The sequence below is a fragment of the Mustela lutreola genome, chromosome 4, assembly GCF_030435805.1.
Source record: "Mustela lutreola isolate mMusLut2 chromosome 4, mMusLut2.pri, whole genome shotgun sequence".
Lineage (NCBI taxonomy): Eukaryota > Metazoa > Chordata > Mammalia > Carnivora > Mustelidae > Mustela > Mustela lutreola.
In genome coordinates this window covers 61,846,775-61,870,036 of record NC_081293.1, presented here as the reverse complement: position 1 = coordinate 61,870,036, position 23,262 = coordinate 61,846,775, and the positions used below count along the sequence as shown (strand labels likewise).

The window sequence follows — 23,262 nt, the reverse complement described above, 5'->3', positions numbered from 1 at the left end:
GAGAAAAATTCATGTTTAATTCTACTTCTAAGATGTCATGAATATTTTATAGCTAAAATCTTGAAAAATGCCCATGTTTATTTCCTTGAAATAAATTTAGGATTAACTCCAAGATAAGAATTACAAATTAAAAAAAAATTCCCATTTTCAGGGCTTTCACTGACATGAACAAATACAGAAAGACTGTACTTAGGTTTGGAAGCCCGCGCTTGGGAGTAGGTGGCTGAGTCTCCCGGCCCCTAAGCATCGCTGAATGAGATCATGGCCCCTTTGGCTTCTTTATCAGCCAATGGGGAGCCGCAGCCAAAGTCAGGTGATCAAGGGGCCTCCTTGGCGCAGCAGCCACAAAGTTCCAGGACGCCAGACGGAAACCAGGGGCGCAAGGGAGCTGGATCCCTGCAAAGATTCCTCTTGGCTGGGAAGGGGGCCCTGGGCTCTGGTGCTTTGGAACTCCAAGAGGGCAGCCACTTGCTGAAGCAGTGGACCCCAGCCTAGAGATTGCCCCACCAGGCTCCGGGGGGCAGTGAGCACCTTGGCAAACCCCCAGATGTGTGTCAGATCAGGTGCCTGTCCTCAGGCCGCAGGTCCGAGGCAAGCCAAGGAGCCTCTCCCGCACGACGTCTGGGCCGCCCTCCAACAGCTGCAGCGCTGCGCCCTGGGCGCGTGAGTCCCCGCGGGCGAGGCCTGCCAAGAGCCGCGCGGGTTCTCTGGGGGCTTGTGGGCCTGCGGACACGAGCCCCGTGGGTTTTAGGGTCTCCTCTCTCAGGTGCAGGTCTTAAAAACTGGGGGTCCCTTAGTATGGGGTTTAAACTCTTGCCTCCTCAAGGAGCAGCTTGGTTTGGCGTTCCCTCCTCACTGTGGTTCTCTGGACCTGGCATGGGGTCCAGAACCAGGCCCCGTCCCGGCCTCTGCCAGGGCTTGGATGCAGAGGAGTTGCTCTGGCGGGATTTAGGTTTTGGTTTTGTTACTCACCGCTCCCCCACCTCCCGCCCCAGGAAGTCCGTCATTATGCAGCTGTAGATTTGGTGTTTCTGTGGGACCAGGTGAGTTCAGGATCCTCCTCTGTTGCCATCTTGAACTGCAACCAGATTTTTTAAATGTTACTACTTAATCATGTATTTTTAAACAAAGTTGAGAGCAAATCAGTACGTCCTCTTGAACAAGACCAGTGTTTTTAGAAGGCTTTAACTTCCTTTAAATATTCCTCCCATTGTCTGCCTTTGAGCAACTTTTCCATCTTCCGTGCTATTTTTATCTAGTATTTTATTTCCATTTTGTTTTCCAGTGGGGGAAAAAAAAAAGTTATCGTCATTATTTATTTATCTAAATAAATAAACTTTGGTTTTCAGGGCAATTTTACTTTCCCAGCAAAATTGAGCAGAAAGTTCTGAGCATTCCCATACGCCCTTTATTTTTGCCCCATCCTCCTTATTTTTAGTCAAATCTTACTTGAATTTACCAGCGCTTGTTGTGACTTTTTGTTCCCCCTGCGCCATGCATCCTCTCCCTTCCATCTGGATTTATTTTTATTCATACGAAGTGAACTTCATTATGATTTCTAGAAGGTCATAATAAACATTTCTAGTTTTTCAGGTATGAAAACTTCTACTTGGATCTGTGAATGGATTTAGTCGCTAGAATTTTAATTTTTTTTCTTCGTATTTTTTTGTGAGCAAGTTCATGTTCACGGGCATTGTCTTTTTTTGGCGGGGGGTGGGGTAGGGGGAGGAAAGGGAGGGGAGATGGACAGGGAGAGAGAGAATCCTAAGCAACCTTCGTGCCCAGAAAGGAGTCTGATGTGGGGCTTGATCTCACGACCCTGAGACCATGACCTGAACCAAAATTAAGAGTTGGAGGCTTAACTGACTGAGCCACCCAGGCCCCTGGGCATTGTCTCTTTTGAGACTCCCATGCATGCCTGGGAATGGGAAGTCTCCCATGGGATGGTTCTTTTTTGTTTTTGTTTGTCTGTCTCTGTCCACATTCAACAGTGCTCATGAGTCCCAAACTGGTTTTTCTCTTAAATAGCATTAGACTTACAGAAGAGTTGCAAAGACAGTACAAGGAGTTCCCATCACTGCAGCCCTTCGCCAGCTTACATGTAGCCTTTAGAAATTCATTAAAAATTTCTAGCTAAATTCTTCCCAATACCTTATATGGTGTCTGAGAAATCTGTCCCAGCTGAGTAAAGGCCTGGATCCTTTGCTCCCTGTGGATGCCTGTCTTTCCTCAGATTTTGAGTTAGTTGTTGGCTCTGTGACCTCAGCTTTCTGAAGGATTTGTGAAAGTTAATTTGCAGTTTGTCTAGCTTGTTTCTTATTGTAAGTGGGGTAGTGATGCTTTCCCACCCTTTTTATCTTCAAGGGGGACCAGTTGGGTGGGTTTGTTGTTTCTTTTCGTTTTTCCTGATTCTCCGTTCTTTGTAGAGAATTGCGGTTACCAATGACTCCATGGGAATTCCCCCGAAGATAGAAAAGCCCTAAAAGGATACCTTTTCTTTATTTGGTATTTCTGTTTTGTAAGTTACACTGTCTGCCCACGCACGGTTTATGGGCTTAGCAAATAATCTATTCTATACATGAATTTCATCTATTTTATTCTGCTTCCTATTGTTTTGTGTCTGTGAGATTGGAAACACTTTCAAGAAAGAGGACGTGAGCTCTGCTTTGGTATACCATGTATATTCCTTCATGCAGCAAGCATTTTCTGATCCCCTGCTCGGTGCCAGGAGCTGTGCTAGGAGATGGGGGTATTGTGGGGTGCAAATAGGAAGGTTTCCCACTCGTTAGTATTGCGGGGGGTCAGATAGTAAATGAACATAGAATAAATGTATAATTACTTACTAGGATAAAGAAAAGTATAGGATGCTCTGGGACCTAATTTATACTGGAAGTTCAGGAAGAGTTTTCTTTGGAAGTGACTTTTACATTGGGACTTGAAAGCTAAGTAAGAGTTATGGGAAGAGTTGGGAAGAACAGCATCGCAGACACAGAACAGGGTATGCTGAAAATCTTTGATTAGTAAAGAATGTGGGGCATCTACAGATCGGAGTGAAGGTTGGTGAGGTTAGAATAGCCTGAGTGAGCTGGAGAATGAAAATGTCTGGCATGAAATGGACTTGGAGACACACTCAGCGGCGGAAAGATACAGGGTCTTGGAGGAGTTGATATTTCATTTTAGTCTTGGCAGCTGTGGAAAGGCTTTGATACAGTTTGCATTTGAAATCATTGGCCTGATGCTGGATGGAGGACTTATTACGGGGATAAGCAGGTCATCAGGGTAGTCCCAGCAAGGGGTGACAGCGGCCCAAGGAGGGTAGTAGCTGTGGGGTTTGAGGAAGAAGGCGGGCTCACAGTACAGTTTGCAGGTGAAAGTGGCAGGGTGTGCCGATGCTGTGTTTGGGGGAGAGGTGCTGTGGAGCGTGGAGAAGGCATCAACAGTTCCTTTCTGATTGATTTAGCCACTTCCTCTCTCCACTAAAAGAGGGCAAGACATCACCTGTGAGTTGTCTTCCGTGATTTGCTTTGAGCAGACACCAGCTGTCCGGCCCCAGTGTGTGTGCCGGTGTGTGCGTCCCACAGTCACCCGTTCTACATTCTCTCTTCTGCTGCCACTGTCCTTCCCAACTGGACTCTTAGTTGGCGGGGGTGGGGAGGAGAAGACTGTGTGGCTTTCATCTCCTGTGCTCCATAGCACTTAGCCCTGTCCTTTGCTCATAGCAGATCCTGAAAATCCTTTTTTTGAAATGCATTTCTTCTGAGCACTTTTTTCTTCAGTTGGACAAGATTTTGTTTTCCTTTAGGCTTTACCAAACGCTTCCTTCAGTTTTTAGCCCCTTGGTAACCTATAGTGCATGTGTCATATTGATTAGAGATTCAAGTCAGTTTTTCCTTTGCTCTTTGATTTTTGTCTATAGTAGAGTCGGGTTACAGGACGAGCAGAGAGCCAAGCGCTTCACGCGAGCCTGGGATTCGTGTCTGGGAGGCGAGGAGTACTTCCGAGCACCGTGAAGCATTTGCACATATGTTTTTCTCTTCTGCCTCTGTGGTAAGACATTTTCCTAGCTGAGCTTTGGATTTTTCCCATTCGAGTTCTGAAATTTCCACGTGGGGTTTAGCCATTGAGCGAAGTGCTCTTGGATTCCCCACTTAGCATCGGGGGCGGCTTCCGCTGTCAGATTTTGCTATCTGTGTTTTTCTGGCCTGGGTTTTACTTCCCTATTTGCTGCTGGCCGTTTTGGCCTCTATTTCCCCCCAAGTATTTCATGGTTGTAATGTAAGGACTTTTCCTTTCAACAGTTCTGTGTCCTCAGGGAAGCCCTCCATCTTGTCGGTCCGTGGGTTTTGGTTTTGACCCCTTTACCGTCCAGCTGTGACCCCTGCTGCTTGGATCACTGCACCCCACGAGGCATGGGCCATCTCTCTGTAGTTTTGCCCGATGCTGATCGCCCTCTGTCCTGACGTTGTTGCAGACATAGTTTTTAATTCAGCAGAATTTTTCTCATTCTGTTTCTTCATTGCTGATTCCAGTCTGTCTCTAAAATGAAGCCAATTTTGTCAATTTCTTTTTTTTTTCTTTTTTTTTTTTTTTTCCCCCTATCTGGCAAGGTTGAGATTGCCACTGCACTTGACAGCTGCTATGCAGTATGTCATTACTCAGCTTTGAAAGTAATTTTAGAATGTTGTGTGCTTCTGCCTATGGAACAGTGTGTTACGGATGTCCTGAGGGGTGGTGCATCTGAAGGTGAGGGTGACCTGAAGAAGCATCTGTGACATTTGTACAATGCCTTACAGCTTACAAGGGGACCTTTAGATATGGTGCTCACAATAAGCCAGGAAGGGCATTAGAATTTCCTATGTGGGTTTTTGTTGTTGTTGTTGTTGTTTTTTTGACTTATATATATAACTCTCCACTCAGCAAGGAGCCCAGTGTCAGACTCAATCCCAGGACTCTGGGATCATGACCTGAGCTGAAGGCAGACGCTTAACCCACTGAGCCACTCAGGTGTCCTTACAATTTTCTGTTTTAAAGTCAAGGGACTTGAGGATCATAAAATTAAGTCTTTTTCCTACGCTGTCCAGCTAGAAGGTGATGTCCCACCATTGTTCTTTACACTGCAGGGTTTTGTGCCAGTTCAGACTGGCATGAATAGGCTAGACTTCAGGCACCTTTGGATCCAGAAACTTGAACAAGTTCCCAGGGTCTAGTTATTCCTTGGCTCTGCTCTTCACTGAATTGACCTTCCTTTTATTCAGGCTCTTCCCTGGGGGGTGGGGGCAGTATGGCTTCTGGAAGCTCCAGGCTAATGTCCTGGAATCCTAGAAAAGAAGAACATGCCTTTTCTGCAGTACAGAGCTTGCCTCTTGCTGTCTCTGACTGGGTTACATGTTTATCTCTGAGCCAATCACTGTGATCAGAAGGTTGTGACTCTGGGGCAGACCTGAGTCCTGAGTCACCGGAGGGCTCCTGGAGTCAGAGGTGCAATCAACCCGCCTTAAATCACATGGTGGGGGTGGGAAGGGGAGTGGTTGCTCAGAAAAAAACTAGAGGTACTCTTACCGGAATAAAAGTGAATGCATGCTAGGCAGGCTAGACATGACATGTCCTCTGTGCTGAATATTTTCCATTTGCCCCTCAGATCCACCCACCACCCTGTTCTGTGCCCCAGGAGGTCTGATTTGTATAAACTGCATCGATGAGCAACCTTTCCCTCAAGCTTCCCATTGCATTTGGTCAATGGAAAGCTCTGGCAGGAGATTAGAATTAAGAGGAAGTGTGAGAAAGGGTTATTTATTCCATCAGCTCCTTTCCCTGAGGGTACCATCTATAACTGAATGTCACAGCTCCTGCCAGCCAACCCTCTTTACATAGCTTGCCCTGTCTCCAGACTCTGCTGACTGCTTTCCTTATTCCTTCAACCTAACGTGGGAACGCCCCTGGGGAATTACAGAGTCCCTGGTAGCCTCCCCACGCTCTGTTCATACTTTTGTACATGCACCCTTTATGAAAGTAACTACTTTCATACTTTCGAATTACTAACTTTGAGTGTGTCATCTCTTTCCTGCTAGGACCCGATTGATTCCTAGGGTCAGGGAAGTGAAAATCAAATCCATGCCATGTGAAAAATGATGTGGAGCATCTGGGATGTGAGGTTAGGAAGTGAAAAAATTTAAGGGGGATATGTCAACAGTGAATGAGAGAGCTGGGAAGGATAACCAAAGGGAAGAGGGGGCAGCATGGTTTTGTGTGGCTTCATTTAAATTCGAGTTGTAGGTTTCTGACAGTGCTGTCTGAAAATGAAAGATAATGAGTTCGCCATCATTGATGGTATTCAACTAGACGTCTCTAATGACATCCATTTTTCAGGGTATTTCCTATTTTTAAAGAATACTTATTTATTTTAGAGAAAGAGAGAGAGAGAGAGAGAGAAAATGCTTGGGAGGGGGTGGGGCAGAGAGGGAGGAAGAGGGACAAACAGATTCTCTCTGCTAAGCAGGGAGCCTGCTGTGGGTTTCGATCCCACCACCCTGAGAATTACCTGAACTGAAATCAAGAGTCTGAGGCTCAACCTACTGAGTAACCCAGGCACCCCCATTGTCGTTATAGTTCTTTTCATGCAGGAATAGTTTCCATTTCCTTTGTCCTTTGGAGACCCATTGCTTTCTCACGGCCTGGCAGACATTTTGGTGTTGTGACCAGAGGCTGTGGGTACACCTGCTGAAGCCTGGAGTCTTTGCGCTCATTTGCATTGATCTCTTGGGTCTTCCTGGTTCCCGGGCTTCTCCCCACTGGTGTGAGTGTCAGGGATCCAAAGTGGTAAGCTGTGCTTTGCTATCTTTTCAGTTGGAGGCGTTAAAAGACCTTACCTGTGTCTTTGCTGTCACAAACTGACAAATGCCTTCAAGAAGGAAACCATGGGGGTGTAATCTAATGATGTCCAATACAGAGGTACCATGTTGTTACATGTTATATGTTGTTACGAGTCAGCCACTTGTCCTAGAGAAGTAAAGTTACATTATTAGAGAATAGGAATTCACTGTACCTTAACCACTGGGCCACTGAAGTGTGTAAACAAGCTGTAGACAAGATGAAAAACAATGGGAGTGGCCATGTCCCAATAAAGCTTAATTCACAAAAACAGTCAGTGGGGAGATTTGGCCCATAGACTATACTTTGCTGAGCCCTAATTCTCAGGGGGTACTTTATTACTATGGTAGCTTGGTGGATTGCAGGCTCAGTAGGAGCAAGTAGCTGTGCACTAGCTGAGTCCCTGAGCACATGACCCTGGAAGACATGTCCCACACAGAGAAAAGCGCAAGGGGGGGGCCTGAGCTCATATCTGGGCTCAGCCACTCTGTGATTGAGGGAAAGCTGCTAGACCTTTCTGAGTCTCAGTTTCCTAATCTCTAAAATGGGACTATAATTAGAATGTCAATTATCCTTGCTGTTTATTTAAATGGAAAATAGCACTGAGCTTGACACAACCCTCACTGAACACCATTTCCTCTCTCTCCTCCTTTCCTAAAATGATGTGGAGAGCATGAATTACTTCATTAGGGCACCATTGAAAGGTCACTGACAATTTCATCCAACTCAGGAAATGTTTGAAAAAAGCCAGTGTCCTGTCTCTGAAGATTCTCAAAAGTGCAGAGGAACAGGGTTGGGGATCAGCAGGCGGGAGAATGAAGGGAAGGCCTGGTCCCTTTGTCCCTTGATATCCCTCTTTCCTGCCTGGCCTTCTGGAGCTGGATGGATGCCCTTGCAGGTACTGGGTGGTTCTGAGGTTTTAACAAGCACAGTTTCTTGTCCAGGGGACCTTAAATCAGGTCACAGTTCAGGAACATAGGGATAGTCAGCTTGGAAATACGATAGTGTTTTTATATGTCTGAAAGGCTAAGCATGCAGAAGGAAGAGGGGCCTTCTGCTGGTCACCCAGGGGAGAGAGGTAGAACCAGTGTGTTTGGAAGCCATGGGTCATCCAGAAATGACATGGTAAGCCTGGGGAAGAGGTGAGTGTCCTGTTGGTAGCGATATTCAAGCAGAGGATTTTTGGGAGGTGGGAGAGGGAATAAGGTCTGGAGAGGGCTGTAGATCAGACCTTTCCAACTCATGAATCCATCTTGACCCTCCGAAAGTTCAGAGCAGACAGGTCAGGACAGGAGCTGGGGCAGGTTCTTCTCCACGATTTAAGTGTGATTAATAGGCCCCTTTTGGGGAAGGATAACAATAGGTAACATTTACTGAGCTCTTGGAATGTGCCAGGAACTCATACGTACTTCAAATGTTTTATTTCATTTTTTTTCTCATAATGGCTTTAAGTGGGAGGTTCTTATTGTTATGTTCATTTTATAGTTGGGCAAACTGAGGACAAGGGAGGTTAAACATAGAGCCAAAAACCACACAGGGGATAATCGAAGCCAAAATCTGAACATGAGTGTTCTAACTCCAGAGCCTACAATATTTTAATTTTTATTATTTTTTAAAGATTTTATTTATTTATTTGACAGAGATCACAAGTAGGTGGAGAGGCAGGCAGAGAGAGGAAGGGAAGTAGGCTCCCTGAAGGGAAGTAGGCTCCCTGCCGAGCAGAGAGCCTGATGCAGAGCTGGATCCTAGGACCCTGAGATCATGACCCAAGCTGAAGGCAGAGGCTTTAACCCACTGAGCCACCCAGGTGCCCTACATTATTATTATTTTTTTAACGATTTTATTTTTTAATTTAAGAGACAGAGAGAGCAAGAGGGAGAGCACAAGCAGGGGGAGGGGCAGAGGGAGAAGCAGACTCAATACCAGGACCTGAGATCATGACCTGAGCAGAAAGCAGACACTTAACCAGCTGAGCCACCCAGGTACCCCGTGCTACATTCTTAATCCCAATTTTATTTGAAATTAAATAATTATGGGAGAGAAGCCTTTCTGACATGATGCTATGCTGTATTAGGTGCTCCGAAAACACCAACAAAAATCTACACTTAATAAGTAAATTGTGTTACAGAGACTAAAAGTTTGAAAACATAATGAAGACAAAGATCCCTTTTTGGCAAAATTAAATAGCAATGTATTACGTGCTGCCTTCAGTTGGTGGTAGGTCTGTTGGAGTATGAAGCTTCTGGGTTTCCTGCCGGCGGCTCCTGCTACTTACCTGCATTTAACTTGATGCTGAACTATCCATCCGGGGTCTACTACACACTCTTCCTCTTGGAGGAGGCCCCATAAGGAAGTAACCCATATTGGTAACTGGCACGGGGAGGAAGGAAGGAAGGGAGGGAATACACCAGTCCCAAAACATACATGCAGTTGGGTAAAAAAAAAAAAAGTTATTTAGACAGCTGGCTTTTGGAGAGAATGGTCTTTGTTTGGGAAAATTGCTTCATCAGCCTTTTAAAGATTTTTTAAAAAAAATTTACTTATTTGATAGAGATCACAAGTAGTCAGAGACTCAGGCAGAGAGAGAGGTGGAAGCAGGCTCCCCACCGAGTAGAGAACCCGATGTGGGGCTCTATCCCAGGACCCTGGGATCACGACGCAAGCCGAAAGCAGAGGCTTTAACCCACTGAGCCAACCAGGCACCCCTCATCAGCCTTTTAGAATGGAAGGTGAGGGCTGGAAGGAATGATCTAGAAGACAGCTCCTGGATAGGAGTTCAGGCTCTTTGGTCTGACCCTCAGAGGACGAGGTGACCCTAATTGACATGTACGTTGCAGATGCCTACCGTGTCTTCATTTCCCATCCCTATCTCTGGGAACCAGGCAGAGTGTGCCCGCTTCCTGGGCTGATTTCTTACACAAGCTAGGTTGCATCTTTGGGGCTTTTCCACTGAAGGCTGCTCTAGAGATGTTAATTTTAGCCTGATTTTCGTGGGATGGGAATGCTGAAAAGCTGAGGAGGGGGTGGCTGACACTGCTTTGCTGCAGGCCTGGAAACATTTTAGATCTGTGATTCAAGAGAAAAAAATAAGACCACAGAGAACTCAGTGGGAGCTTCTGTCATGGAAAGCAGAGTCCCCAGGCCACCCCAGTTGTTGCTGGCCCCAGCTCTGCGATGAGCCTTGGGAAAGGGAGTCGGTCTCTCTGAGTCTTGACTTCCCATCTGCAAAGTTAGGGTGTTTGGACTGAATGATCTATCAGGTCAACTCTTTGTGCTGCAAATTTCGTGCATCTTCAATATTTTTTTCTTGGTTTTGAAGGATTTCTATGTTTTTTATTCTCTTTTATTCTCTTCTATATTTAGAGGAGATCATCAGTCAAGTAGAATAGCAGCGACACGATGAGGGACGTCATCAGTGTAGTTCCTGAATCTTTTCTCATCACGTAGATTCTATATGTTTGTGTGTTTCTTGCTCCCTCTTCTGCCCAAACTCTAGTTTACTCTGCATATTTTCACATTCTGAAGGCCATTGGATTAACTTGGATTTTACTGTTTGCCACTTAATACTATTATTGTCATTGTTGTTATTTTCTTTCTTTCTTTTTTTTTTAAAAGATTTTATTTATTTATTTATTTATTTGACAGAGAGAGAGAGAGAGAGAGAGAGAGAGAACACAAGCACGGGGAGTGGGAGAGAGAGAAGCAGGTGCCCCGCTGAATAGACAGCCCGATGCAGGGCTCAATCCCAGACTCGATCCCAGGACTCTGGGATCATGACCTCAGCTGAAGATAGATGCTTAACGACTGAGCCACCCAGGCGCCCCTGTTCTTATTTTCTGTTCCTTTTCATTTACTGAGATGAAACTCAAAATACTGTAAGATTAGCTCTTTTCAAGTGTATAATTCAGTATTTAGTACACTTATCATGTTGTGAAAACACCACCTTTATCTCATTCCAAAACATTTTCATCGCCTCCAAATAAGTCCCCCGCCCCGCCACACCTAACTAGTTATTCCCCAGCCTCTCTCCGTATGACTACCAGTCTGCTTTCTATTGCTATGCACTTACCTTTCCCGGATAGTTCATGTAAATGAAATTATGGCAATATGTGACCTTCCGTGTGTGGCCTTTTCTGCTTAGCATAACGTTTCCAAGGTTTGTCCACATTGTGGCCGGCATCGACATTCCATTCCTTTCTACGGTTGAACAAAACTCTTGCATGCGCGTGCAGCCGTTTGTCACTCTGTTCCCCCGTTTGTGGGTGTTCGGTTTGTTTCCACCTTTTGGCTACTGTGAATAGTGCTGCTGTGGTCACATCTGCACAAGTACTTCTTTTAGTACCTGTTTTCATCTCTTTTGGGGTCTATGCCTAGGGGGGGAATGGCTATGGCAATTCTATGTTTAACTTTTCTAGAAACAGCCAGTGGCTGCACCATTTTATATTCCCACCAGCAATAGGGAAGGGTTCAGTAGGGTTCAGTTTCTCCACACCCTCCTTCACACTTGTTATGATTCCCTGCTCCCGTTATTATTATTATTGTTTTAAATTATAGTCGTCCTAGTGGATGTGAAATGGTATCTCATTGTAGTTTCAGCTCTTACTTTTAGGAGGCCACAGAGTATCTTTCCTACCCCCACTCATCCAACCTAGCACAAGAGCTGATAGAAGCCAGGCAAATACGTCCGTAAAAGTCATTCAAAACACCAATCTGGTTTTATTCTCTGGTTTTCTAGACTTGGCCACTTACTTTCACACCTGTGTCTACCCTGTTCCTAGGGTACAGCTCTGCCTTCATGTGAAAATGCTTTTCGTGATCTTTTGCTCATCCTTGGTGGAAAGTAATTGAAAAAAAAAAATCTTATGCAAAAAGAGGGCATGGAAGGGAAGGATAAAGGAGGGCCGAGTTTTGGTTTTGGGGTGTCAGGTGCTGGGTTCTTCTCTCTGGGGTGGGTTCTGGGTGAGGTAACTACTCCTGGTTCCACGTGAAGCTGGTTGCACCAACCACATCTTCTTGGAAAGGCGTGTCCTGGAGGGCAACACCAAATGTTTCAACCACCTGCTCTCTCCAAGAGAACCTTGAAGCTGGCTTTTGTATGCCACTCGAAGACTAGCCTTTCTGCAGAATATGCATTCGATTTCTCACTGGAGGTTCCATCTTGAGACAACTGTGCTTAGGTGGTCCGTCTGGCTCAGACAGGAGAGCGTGATTTCTGCTTCTCACCTCCAGACTTCAGTGTGGCATGGTCAGTGAGGTCCAGCAGGCCAGAAGATGGCCAAGGTTAGCAGGGCTTAGCTGTTTCCCTTTGCCATCTCAATGTCTTTTCTTTCTTCACACACCATTCTTTCTGCTAATCAGTCAAGGCCAAGGTCTACCTTTTGTTTGGACAGTCTAGTTTTAAAAACCGTGAGGTGGGGGAGGTTCTCCAGCTTCTGTGATTAATGAGATTTGCTCATGCTCTATTACAAAATTAAGCATCAAGGAGTTAAGAAAAATCATTTAAAACTTGGAAGTAAGAGGTTGGGTAATATGTCCTTTTAATACCCAAGGAGTATTTAGGCAGGAGAATATACTTTGTTCAAACCACTTATTACTATTAAATACACTTTCTAAATTTAGTGAGGTAACATTTTAACATGTAGATTTGGCAAACGATTTCTGTTCAATAGCAATGATAACCTCAAAGGTCTGGCTTGTTGCTCCGTTGGTCGTTAGCCTGTTTTGTATGTAGCACAGTGACCTAGTTCTGACGGAGTCCCCAGTACTTAGGAGAACCTAGATTCTGAAAATGCTCTTTGGAGGAGCTCTACCATCTCACTGTTTCCCTCGTTAATTAACAAACTGAATGACTTCTTTGATATGTGTTCATTTGACACTTGTATGAGAGTCCCTTTTTAACTTTTTAAAATATATACTTTGCAAGGGTTTCAGATGGTTTTACTGGAAACCGAGGGAAGGACGGAATTGAGTCAAAGCTAGCATCCATGAGAGAATTCCGTTCTGTGAGGACCGTGGTTGTAAGCTTCCTTAGACGACATGATTATAGATCCGTCTGCTGGCTCTAGCAGAGCACTGCAGATTTTGGGGGGCATCCAGCTCCTCTAACATTAAGTCTATGACTTTGGGGTATTTTGAAGGCTTGCCTTTCATTGCCAGTGTTAATTCTACCCAACTTCTGCTTCTGGTTTCTCTGCACTCTTCTAACTCTTCAGCATCTTTCTGTTTGCAACCCAAACAGCCAACCGGTGAGTCGTTTCACTCCCAACTTTTTATTTTCCTCTCTTGAGTGTAAGATTCCTAGACTTGAAGGTTCCAGGAACTGGATTTCTGAGCCCCTCCTCAGTACCTGTTGACACTCCAGTCTTCTGCTGGAAGTCTGTGAAGTACATGTCTGATCTGGCCAGAGAAGAAACTCTGGGGCAGAGGTTTTTTTGTTTTTTTTTTTTTAACAAGAGCAACTTGTGAATTCTAAATTAAAAACTTGGCTTCACAATGAGTTGAGTCTTTTCTCGTCTTTGGAGATGAGTATGTCTGTGTGCTCCATTATATCACTGCCACGCTTGGAAATGTACTCCTGTCATCCGTTCCTCAGGCTGTCTCATTTCTTGGTCACGCATCAGCAACTTGAGCTGTTCTATTTTTCTCTTCTATGTGCCTTCCTTCCCGTGGTTCAAAACAGAATTTTCTGGGATGTGGGCTCACTTGGATACTCCTTTCTCTTTTCCTAGCCCTCAGAGAGCTTTAATCCTCTTTCTTTTGGTTCGAGTTTGTGTTTCACCTTCTCTGTGCTTCTTGGACGGAATGAGGTCCTGAGCTCCTGTCCTGATTTAGGATGAGGAAGGATTCCTTTCATTTGTAGGACTTCTTCCCTCCTTTCTGTTCTTCTCCATTCTTCTAATGGCTTCTCTGTGGTGTCTCATTTCTCCCAAATTCTGGATTCCTTGGTAGGTCAGGGTCAAACAGCTGAAAAAGGCTCCCCCTCCAGAGCTCCTCTCTGTCTGGAGGTAAGCTCAACTTCTCCCCACCCAGCCATATACCTATGTTGCATCTCCCTAGGAGGATACCAATGTTCTCACCTGTCTGTCTTTGGGTCAAAGCTGTCATAAAGCCTGCTCTGGCCCAGCCTGGTTAGAGGCTGAAGAAGATGTGGCCCCACTTCTATTTTCCAGGCCATCAGAATCTTTGTAATGGGGTTCGTGGGGACAATAGGGCACTGTTTTTTATACTTCTCCAGTAGCGCTTTTCTGCCCTGGGGTTGTAATGTTGTAGGAGCCCGCACAGTGCCTGGAGTAGTTGAAAAGAGATGTTGCTTATGAATAAATGAATGAATCATATTAGTGGTACTTATTTTGACATTTGGGTTCTGCTTTGGCTTGGGACCTGACCGGCTTGCAGATAGCATCTTCCTTGATCTTACTTTGCAATCTTCATCATTTAATATGTTATTATAGAATAAACTGAAGAAATTTCATATAGAATATAGATGCCAGTGTAAATATAGATGCCTATATAATTAAAACTTGGGGTCTTCCCATTTTTAAAATTCTACAAAACAGAATTCCCCTCTATTTTGAGAAAATTCCAGCTAAATTGTGGCAGGTCTGCTAGGGACATGACAGACCAGAACTGGCCTAACAATTCAGTTGAGATTTGTTGTGCCAGGGGAAAGAGGTCTGCTGTGGAGTTTTGGTGTTGTACTCTTCCACTAAAGACTAATTAATGTTGTCAAACATCAATTAATTAATTAATTTTTAAATAATTAATTTATTAGTTTGTTAATGTTGAACATTAACTTGAGTGTTTGGTTCACTCAGTACCAAAAGAGAACAGAGAATCTTCTTTGCATAGCTTGACTGCACATCGAAAGCCAAAGCTTCCTTTCTGGACTTAGACTGAAGAAAGCTTATTTTAATTTTTAAGTCTTCTTTTTTGCCTTTCTGCTCCTCTCAATTCTATTCTCAAGCTGTTGTTGATGGGATCTAGGTTTTCCCAGATGGGACAACTTGAAACAGAAATTAATTCATTCTCAAATGAAGTATATGAGGAGAGAGAACAGCTCTGGAATGTATTTTGGTGATTAGCCATCAAGCCAGGAGAGAAAGGGCGGTAGTTGGCTGCAAGTCATCAGTATCAAATCTATATTCACTTAGCATCCTTCTTTATGCATATGTCACTTTCCTGTTATAATGGAGAAAAAGCCCAAAGTAAACATTTTTAAGCATAATTTTTTTGGGAAAAGGATTTAGTCTTAAAATAAGATTATGCACAGTCCTTGTATAAGAGAATTTTGAAATTTTTAGACGCTAATGAAATGAGAGAGACTCAAATCCTTTATGGACTAACGGGTCCATATACATAAAAAAATATATAATGGAGAGTGGGTTCTCTGATCATCTTTGTGTGTGAACAGCTGGGAGATAAGAAGAAAATACGTTTGGAGGGACTGAATAACATTTTTATGAAAGGTTTATGAAACTCTGCAGCTTTCAATTTGGACAGTGATGTATTTGGAAAAGAAAAGCAAAAAATGTCGCCCCTCCCAAAAAGAAAGGAACGAAATGTGACTCATGGTGTGTTAAAGAGACTTCAGAAATCATTTTGTCTAGTCTCTACTGCAGACAAAGGAAATTGGTGCTTGGAGGAGTTGAATGACTTGCCCAACACCTCCCAGGGACTTCGTGGAACGTCCTGGGGTTGAATCTAGTCTTCTCTTAAATAAACCAATATTCCTGTAGGGGTAGGAGTCCCTAGCATATGTTAACTTAATGTGGGTCAAGTTAAAGTTTTAGGAGAATCCAGAAGGCTCCAATGGAAGACACAGAGAACTGCAGAATAATTTACAGTCCCATGACCTTGCTGTGCAGTTGTGGAATTCACATTCATTTTATGTAAAATATGTCAGCCTCTAATGGATAGTTTTATGGCAGATTTATACATTAGTCCCTCCTTATCCGAGGGTTTTACTTTCCGTGCTTTCAGTTACCATGGGCAACTTTGGTCTGGAAGCAGGTGTGCTCCCTCCTGACATATGGTCTGAAAGTCAATAGTACCCTAACATTACGTGACAACGCCTGCATCCTTCACCTCATTTCATCTCATCTGACAGGCCTTTTATCATCTCACATCATCCAAGAAGGGTGGGTACGTTTCAGTGGTATTTTGAGAGAGAGACCACTTCACAAAAATTTCATTACAGTATATTGTTATAATTGTCCTATTTTGTTATTGATTATTTTTGTTAACCTCTTACTGTGCCTAATTTATAAGTTAAACTTTATCATAGTAAATATCATACCATATATGTATCATTAGTCATATGATCATATATGGTCATATGTAGTCCTATCATATAGTATGATATGTGTGTGTGTGTGTGTGTGTGTGTGTATGTGTGTGTATGTATATATGAAAAACATAGTATATATAGGGAACTGTCTGATGGTCCAGGTATCAATTGTTGGTCTTCAGATATATCCCTGGCAGACAAGGCAGGGGTGACGGTATTTTTAAATTTTGTGTTAGTCCTTTGGAGTGATTGAAAGCTCCCAAGGACATTCCATATACTCTGGGTACGCTTCTGTTGTAATTAAAATTTTTGGGCTCTATTCTGCATTCAGATCCATGTGAAACAAGGACATTTAACTTTAGTACTCTGCTGGATTAGGGTAGCTGAGAATTTGAACATTTATTTTATTATCTTGGCACATGTCTCTCTGAGCATATATCTAATTGGTAGGCATTCTTGCATTTAATTCTTTCTGAAAGTTTTTTTTTTTAAAGCTTTTTGCTTCTTTAAAAAAAAAAAAAAAGCTTTGTTCATGTCTCCTAAAGATTTGCCAATTTTTGCTGACCATTTATTACTAAACTTTTTTTCTTTTCCTTCTATCCTTTTGGCTAACTGGATAGATTCTCTTCTATCTGTTCCCCTGACTCTTCTCAGACTTTAGTATTTGATTTCAAATGGGCGGAGATTATTTTGCATAACATCTCTTTGAGGCTTAACACTTTTTTTTTTTATTGTGGCTAAATACATACAACGTAGAATTTACCATTTTTACTGTTTTTAAGAGTACAGTTTGGTGGCATGAAGTTCATTTACAATTCATACAATGTTATGCAACCATCACCACTAATCATTTCCAGAACTTTCTCATTCCAAACAGAAACTCTGTACCCATTGAATAATAACTGCCTGTTTCTTCCTCCCCTCAGTCTGTGGTAACTTTTATTCTGTTCTCTGTCTCTATGAATCTGATTACTGTAAGTGCCTCATTGTGAGTGGAATCCTACAGTGTTTGTCTTTTTGTGTCTGGCTTATTTCACTTAGCAGGATGTTTTTAAGGTTCATCCATGTTGTAACATGTGTCAGAATTTTAGTACCTTTGTAAGGCTGAATATTACTCGTTTCTATATGTACCACATTTTGTTTATATGTTCATATGTTGAGGGTCATTCCACTTGTTTCTACCTTTTGGCTGTTGTCAATAATGCTGCTAGGAACACTGACTCCAAGTGTCAGTTTGAGTCCCTGGTTTCACTTCTTTGGGGTACATACCCGGAAGTGAAATTGCCAGGTCATATGATATTTCTATTTTAACTCTTTGAGGAATTGTCAGATGGCTTTCCACCCTGGCACCATTTTACATTCCCAATGCCAGTGCACAGGGGCTCCAATTTCTGCACATCCTCGTCGGACTTGCCTTCTAGTGTTTTGTTTTGTTTTTTAAGATTTTATTTATTTATTTGACAGACAGAGATCACAAGCAGGCAGAGAGGCAGGCAGAGAGAGGAGGAAGCAGGCTCCCTGCTGAGCAGAGAGCCCAACTCGGGGCTTGATCCCAGGACTCTGGGATCATGACCTGAGCCAAAGGCAGAGGCTTTAACCCACTGAGCCACCCAGGCGCCCTACTTTCTAGTGTTTTGATATGAGCCATCCGAATGGATGTGAGGTGGTATCTCATTGTGGCTTTAATTGGCATTTCTCTAATGACTAGTGATTTGAGCATCCTTTTATGTGCTTGTTGGCCATTTATATATCTTTTTTTGGGAAAAGGATCCATTCAGATCCTTTGCCCATTTTTTTCTTTTGGATCAGTTTGCTTTTTGTTGTTGTTGTTGAGTTACAGGAACTTTATGCATTTTTTATGTTAATCCTTTCTTTAGATATAAAGATTTGTAAACATTTTCTCTCATTCTGTGGGTTTTTTCATTCTCTTAGTGTTCTGTGCTCTACAAAAGTTTTTACTTTTGATGAAGCCCAGTTATTTTTTCTTTTTCTTTTTCTTTCTCTCTCTCTCTTTTTAAAAATTTTTTATTTTTTTTGAGTGAGAATGTGTAGGGTGGGAGTGGAGGGGCCGAGAGATAGAGAATCTTATGTAAAAGGTGGGGAGAGGGAGAGAGAGTCTCCGGCAGACTCCCCACTGAGTACAGAGCCAGATGGAGCCGGGGGGGCTCCATCTCACCGCCCTGATACCATGACCCAACTGGAAACCAAGAGATGAAGCTTAGTCAACTGAGCCACCCAGGTGCCCCGAGCCCAGTTATTTTTTCTTTTGTTGCTTGTGTGAGGCTTACTGCGTTTTGAACAGCATGGAGGCTGGCAACAGTGTTAGCCTGGGAAGGGTCTCTGCCGTTTATGAGCTGCGTAAACCTCAAGCAAACGACTCACTTTTCTGTGCCTCTGTTTTCTCATAGGTAATATGGGGATAGGATCACTAAAAGCATCCATGAGTTAATACACAGAGAGCGCTTGGATAGTGCCTGGCATATCTATTGTAAGCACTCCACACATGTTCTTATGAGGATTAAATGCATTCAAATATGCAAAGCACTCGAAGGGTAACTGTCGCAGCCGGTTTTGTTCCCAGCTCTTGACCTTCCAACGCAAAGGTCTAAAAACCTTTTAAAGAAAGAGAGTACAGACCAAACAACACCTTTCTCTGGGCAAAATTCTGCCTGAGGACTGCCAGTTTGCAATGCCTGTGCTGACACTGGAGAAGGTCGTCAAGCCTCCTCGCCAGAACTGGCTTCTAAGTGTGCTTCCAGCTTTATTAGAGCCTGGCTTCCTGATCCTCCCCTGGCATCCAGTCTGCATCTCCACCTGAATACCCGTCCTGCCTCTAATTCAAACTTTGCTTCCAACTCTTTTTTGTTTTTTTAAAGATTTTTTTCATTTATTTAACAGACAGAGATCACAAGTAGGCAGAGAGGCAGGCAGAGAGAGAGAAGGGGAAGCAAGCTCCCCACTGAGCAGAGAGCCCAATGCAGGGCTCCATCCCAGGACCCTGAGATGACGACCTGAGCCGAAGGCAGAGGCTTAACCCACTGAGCCACTCAGGTGCCCCTGCTTCCAGCTCCTTTAAAGTGTGGTCCTTCCACCTTTTTTCCCCTTTACTTTGGCCTGTCATTCTGGACCCTGCTCTGTTTTTCTCCTCCAGATTCCTGGATCCAGTGGACATAGCTCTGTCCACATTACCCACTGACTCCGTCATACTTCTCAGGCCTGCTCCCAACCAACAGACATTCATTTCCATAGATCCAGCTGATCCAAATGCTGGGATCATTCTTCCAGATGCCTGGTGTTTATCTGTGTGTTTTGAATATAAGTATAGATGCATCTTTTTTTTTTTTAAACTGATTTAATTATTTTTCCTTTTTTTTTTTTTTTAAATTGTGTTATGTTAGTATTGACACATCTTAATAGGCCCAGGGAGAAATGGAGGCCTTGAATGAAAACTCTAGAAAAATTAGGATTCTGGAAATCCACGGCTTCTCCCCGTTAGTTTAACAAAATATTTCATTTCTTTATTGGTGCTGTATCTTGAAGGAATTATCATTATGACTCTTATAATTTTAATCACTTAATGAAAAGACACACTGTCCTATTTGATCCAGTACAGTTTTTAAAAAGTATGTTTGTGTTATTCATTTATTCTTTCATTCATAACACATTTATTGTGATATTGTGATAGGGACCAAGAGTATAAAGCTGAAGAGATATGATTCCCACCTCCCAACGAAGAGGACTCTAGTGTCATGTAAATGCTATCTCAGTCTGAGTTCAGGGGAACATCTGGGGATTAATAAGTAAATAGCTCATATTTATTGAGTACTACCAGCAGCAAGTGAGGGACACACAACTCAAACTGGTGGCACTGGATCGAGAGGTTAAAACAGCATCACTGAGTTCATCAGGATCCCGTCTCTTCATGTTTCTCAGCTCAGCTTGCTTTCCCTTGGCTTTATTCTCAGGCACCTGCTTCCCCAGCCATGGTGAGCCAGGCCCCAGCAGTGACTGGCCTATGTGGTCCTTAAAGCTTGTGATTCCTGCGTCTCCCAGTCTCCGTATTTCTCTTTGAATGGAGTACTGATTGGTCCTGTTCTGTGCTTACCTCTTAGACCAATCCCTGGATTGAGAGCAATAACTTGCTAGATCTGGGTCACATGCCCGTTCCCATGACCCCACATGTACGCATACAAATTTTCAAATGTCTGCCTCAATTACTTTCCATTAATGACGAGAAAGATGCATTTGAAAATTTGAGGTAGGGGCGCCTGGATGGCTCAGTGGGTTAAAGCCTCTGCCTTCAGCTCAGGTCGTGATCTCAGGGTCCTGGGATCGATCCCTGCATCGGACTCTCTGCTCAGCAGGGAGCCTGCTTCCTCCTCTCTCTCTGCCTGCCTCTCTGCCTGCTTGTGATTTCTGTCTGTCAAATAAATAAATAAAATCTTTGGAAAAAAAAAATTTGAGATGGGGGCGTCTGGGTGACTCAGTGGGTTAAGCCTCTGCCTTTAGCTCAGGTCATGATCTCAGGGTCCTGGGATGGAGCCCGGCATTGGGCTGTCTGTTCAGTGGGGGGTCTGTTTCCCCCTCCCCATTTGCCTGCCTCGCTGCCTACTTGTGATCTCTCTGTGTCAAATAAATAAATAAAATCTTAAAAAAAAATTAAAAATTTGAGATAGAGTGTTTTTCCCAAGTCTGATTATTGATTTATTTTTATTTTTATTTTTATTTTTTTTAAAGATTTTATTTATGTATTTGACAGAGAGAAATCACAAGTAGATGGAGAGGCAGGCAGAGAGAGAGAGAGGGAAGCAGGCTCCCTGCGGAGCAGAGAGCCCGATGCGGGACTCGATCCCAGGACCCTGAGATCATGACCTGAGCCGAAGGCAGCGGCTTAACCCACTGAGCCACCCAGGCGCCCTGATTATTGATTTAAAAGTAGTTTAGATGACCATAAGTTTATCTGCTAGTCTTCAAGTCTGTTGAACTGTTTTATAGAAAAGTAAATGTGGTCATTAAGCATTGTTTTCGGTGTTAGCCCAAAGTGCCATGAAAGAGAAGGTCTACCACGAACGCTAGTGTCCCAGATTCGAAGTGAGGTTAATCATGTTAACCCCCAGATGGATTTTCTCGTACTGCTGAACTCATTTACTCGTTGGGATCCTGCTGCCCTTCGTGTGCTGGGGGGCACAATCCCACTGGAGAGTAGCAGGTATTTTGGTGAGATCTCATTGTGATTCAAAGTGTGTGACGCTTATTTGTCACAAAGCAAATGTGACTGTGATTTGTTTCATACTTAATGGAGCTTTTTTCATGTATTATATTTCACACGGAATCATGTTTGGGACACTTAAAAAAAAGAAAATGGCTGTAGAGTTTTTATTCTGACCATAAAAATGAGAAATGTTCACTGTAAAGAATTCAAGAAGTATAGAGAAGTATAAAGAAGAAAGAAAAATTGCTCCAAATCTGTCATCCAGAGACACTGTTAACATTTTGAAGAATATTCTTCTAGATATTTCTCTATGCATATATGTTATTATCTGTCTAGAACAGGCAAAAATGAAGGCCAAATTTTCTCAAGTGCTTTTTGGAGTCCTTGGAAATGCTCATAGGACCTACAGAGTGTGTTCTATATTGCCTGATTGAAACAATGAAAAAGTATTCGTCTACATTTTTATTTGTCTGTCAATTTTTCCTCCTAGAAGCTACCTCTGGACTTATTTATTAATCTGTTTTTCAAATTCCTTAATCTGCCCCCCCCCCATAATAAGTCCTTCTTATTTTCTTTAGGCTTTATTCCATTTCTGACTTCTTGGTTAAGTTCTCAGGCCTGTATTATGGCAACCTAAATTGAGTCCTATTTTTGGATTCTCCCATTACCCCCAGAAGAAACTCAAGAGTTCATACTAAATACACATCTTTCTGTTTCGTTAACTGTTAACTTGAAGTAAAGAGACAATGGGAGAGGCTGGTGACCTTTTCACATAGCCGCTGTAACAGATGGTACTGCCGTTTACTTTTGTTGTGGAAGCTAAAGGCAAACAACCATAGCATCTGGGATGAGATCAGTTCAATTTAAGGATGGAGGAAAAGAATTTGGGTTTTTCTGCTAGATGAAGATGTAACAGTCCACTCTAAATGTCACCACCCATGGAAATGTTACCCATGGCATAAACTTAGCTAGGCAAGCTTAGTATCTGGTATGGATTGAGGCTCAGGAGCCTGATGTTTTTAACAGAGTTGCGTGATTTCTCTCTGACCTATTAAAACAGGAAGTTTCTGGAAATCATATTTCGCCTGTTGATTTACTTAGTGTGACCACTCTGTTCAGCATTACGTTCTGTAGTCTCCAGTATAAAACTTACCCTTCTGGGGTGGGGGTGGGGGGACCAGGAGCTCAAAATAGAGTCAGATAGAACCTGTGCTCAGTCTCTTCTGAGCTGGGGCTCTGGACAAGTCTGCCTTTTTGAGCCTTGGTATCATCTCCCAGAATGAAAGAATAATGTAAGAATTAAGTTGGTTAATGCATGGAATACAGGAGTGATTTTCAAAATATTTAATAGGGGCACTGACCAATTTGAAGAGGCTCAGATTGTAATGCTGGACAGGGGCCTCTGAGGTCTCCTTTTGTGCTTTTAGGTCCTGGGAACAGGGGACGCAGGGGATCCTGGAGGAAGCTCAGATACTCAGGGGAGCAGGGGCTCGCTGAGGGTGCTTGGTGTCATAGCTGGTTTGTAATGTATGTGATAACATTTTCTCAGTATTTTAAGAGCTAGCGTTTCAGCCTGGAGGGAAGCACTTAGCATAGTGTCTGGCACACGGGAAGATTCAGTCAGTGTAGTTACCGTTCCTGTTAGTGTTTAAACATTATAAACCTCACAATGGGGGCGCCTGGGTGGCTCGGTTGTTAAGCATCTGCCTTTGGTTCGGGTCATGATCCTGGGGTCCTGGGATCGAGCCCTGTCGGGTTCCCTGCTCGATGGGAAGCCTGCTTCTCCCTCTCTCTCTCCCCCTGCTTGTGTTCCCTCTCTCCCTGTGTCTCTTGCTGTCAAATAAATAAATAAAATCTTTAAAAAAATGTTGATACTACAGTTAATTTAAAAAAGAAA

At 43.4% G+C, this 23,262-nt stretch overlaps 1 long non-coding RNA gene across 3 annotated transcripts in view; it reads left to right on the top strand.

Annotated features, from left to right (window-relative positions):
- Nucleotides 1-23,262, top strand: part of LOC131828912 (uncharacterized) — a 461,649-nt gene that overhangs the window by 22,115 nt on the left and 416,272 nt on the right. For all 3 annotated transcript variants that reach the window (XR_009352604.1, XR_009352603.1, XR_009352605.1), the window contains exon 3: nt 3,917-4,047. This is a non-coding gene — a long non-coding RNA (uncharacterized LOC131828912). The remainder of the gene's footprint in view (nt 1-3,916; nt 4,048-23,262) is intronic.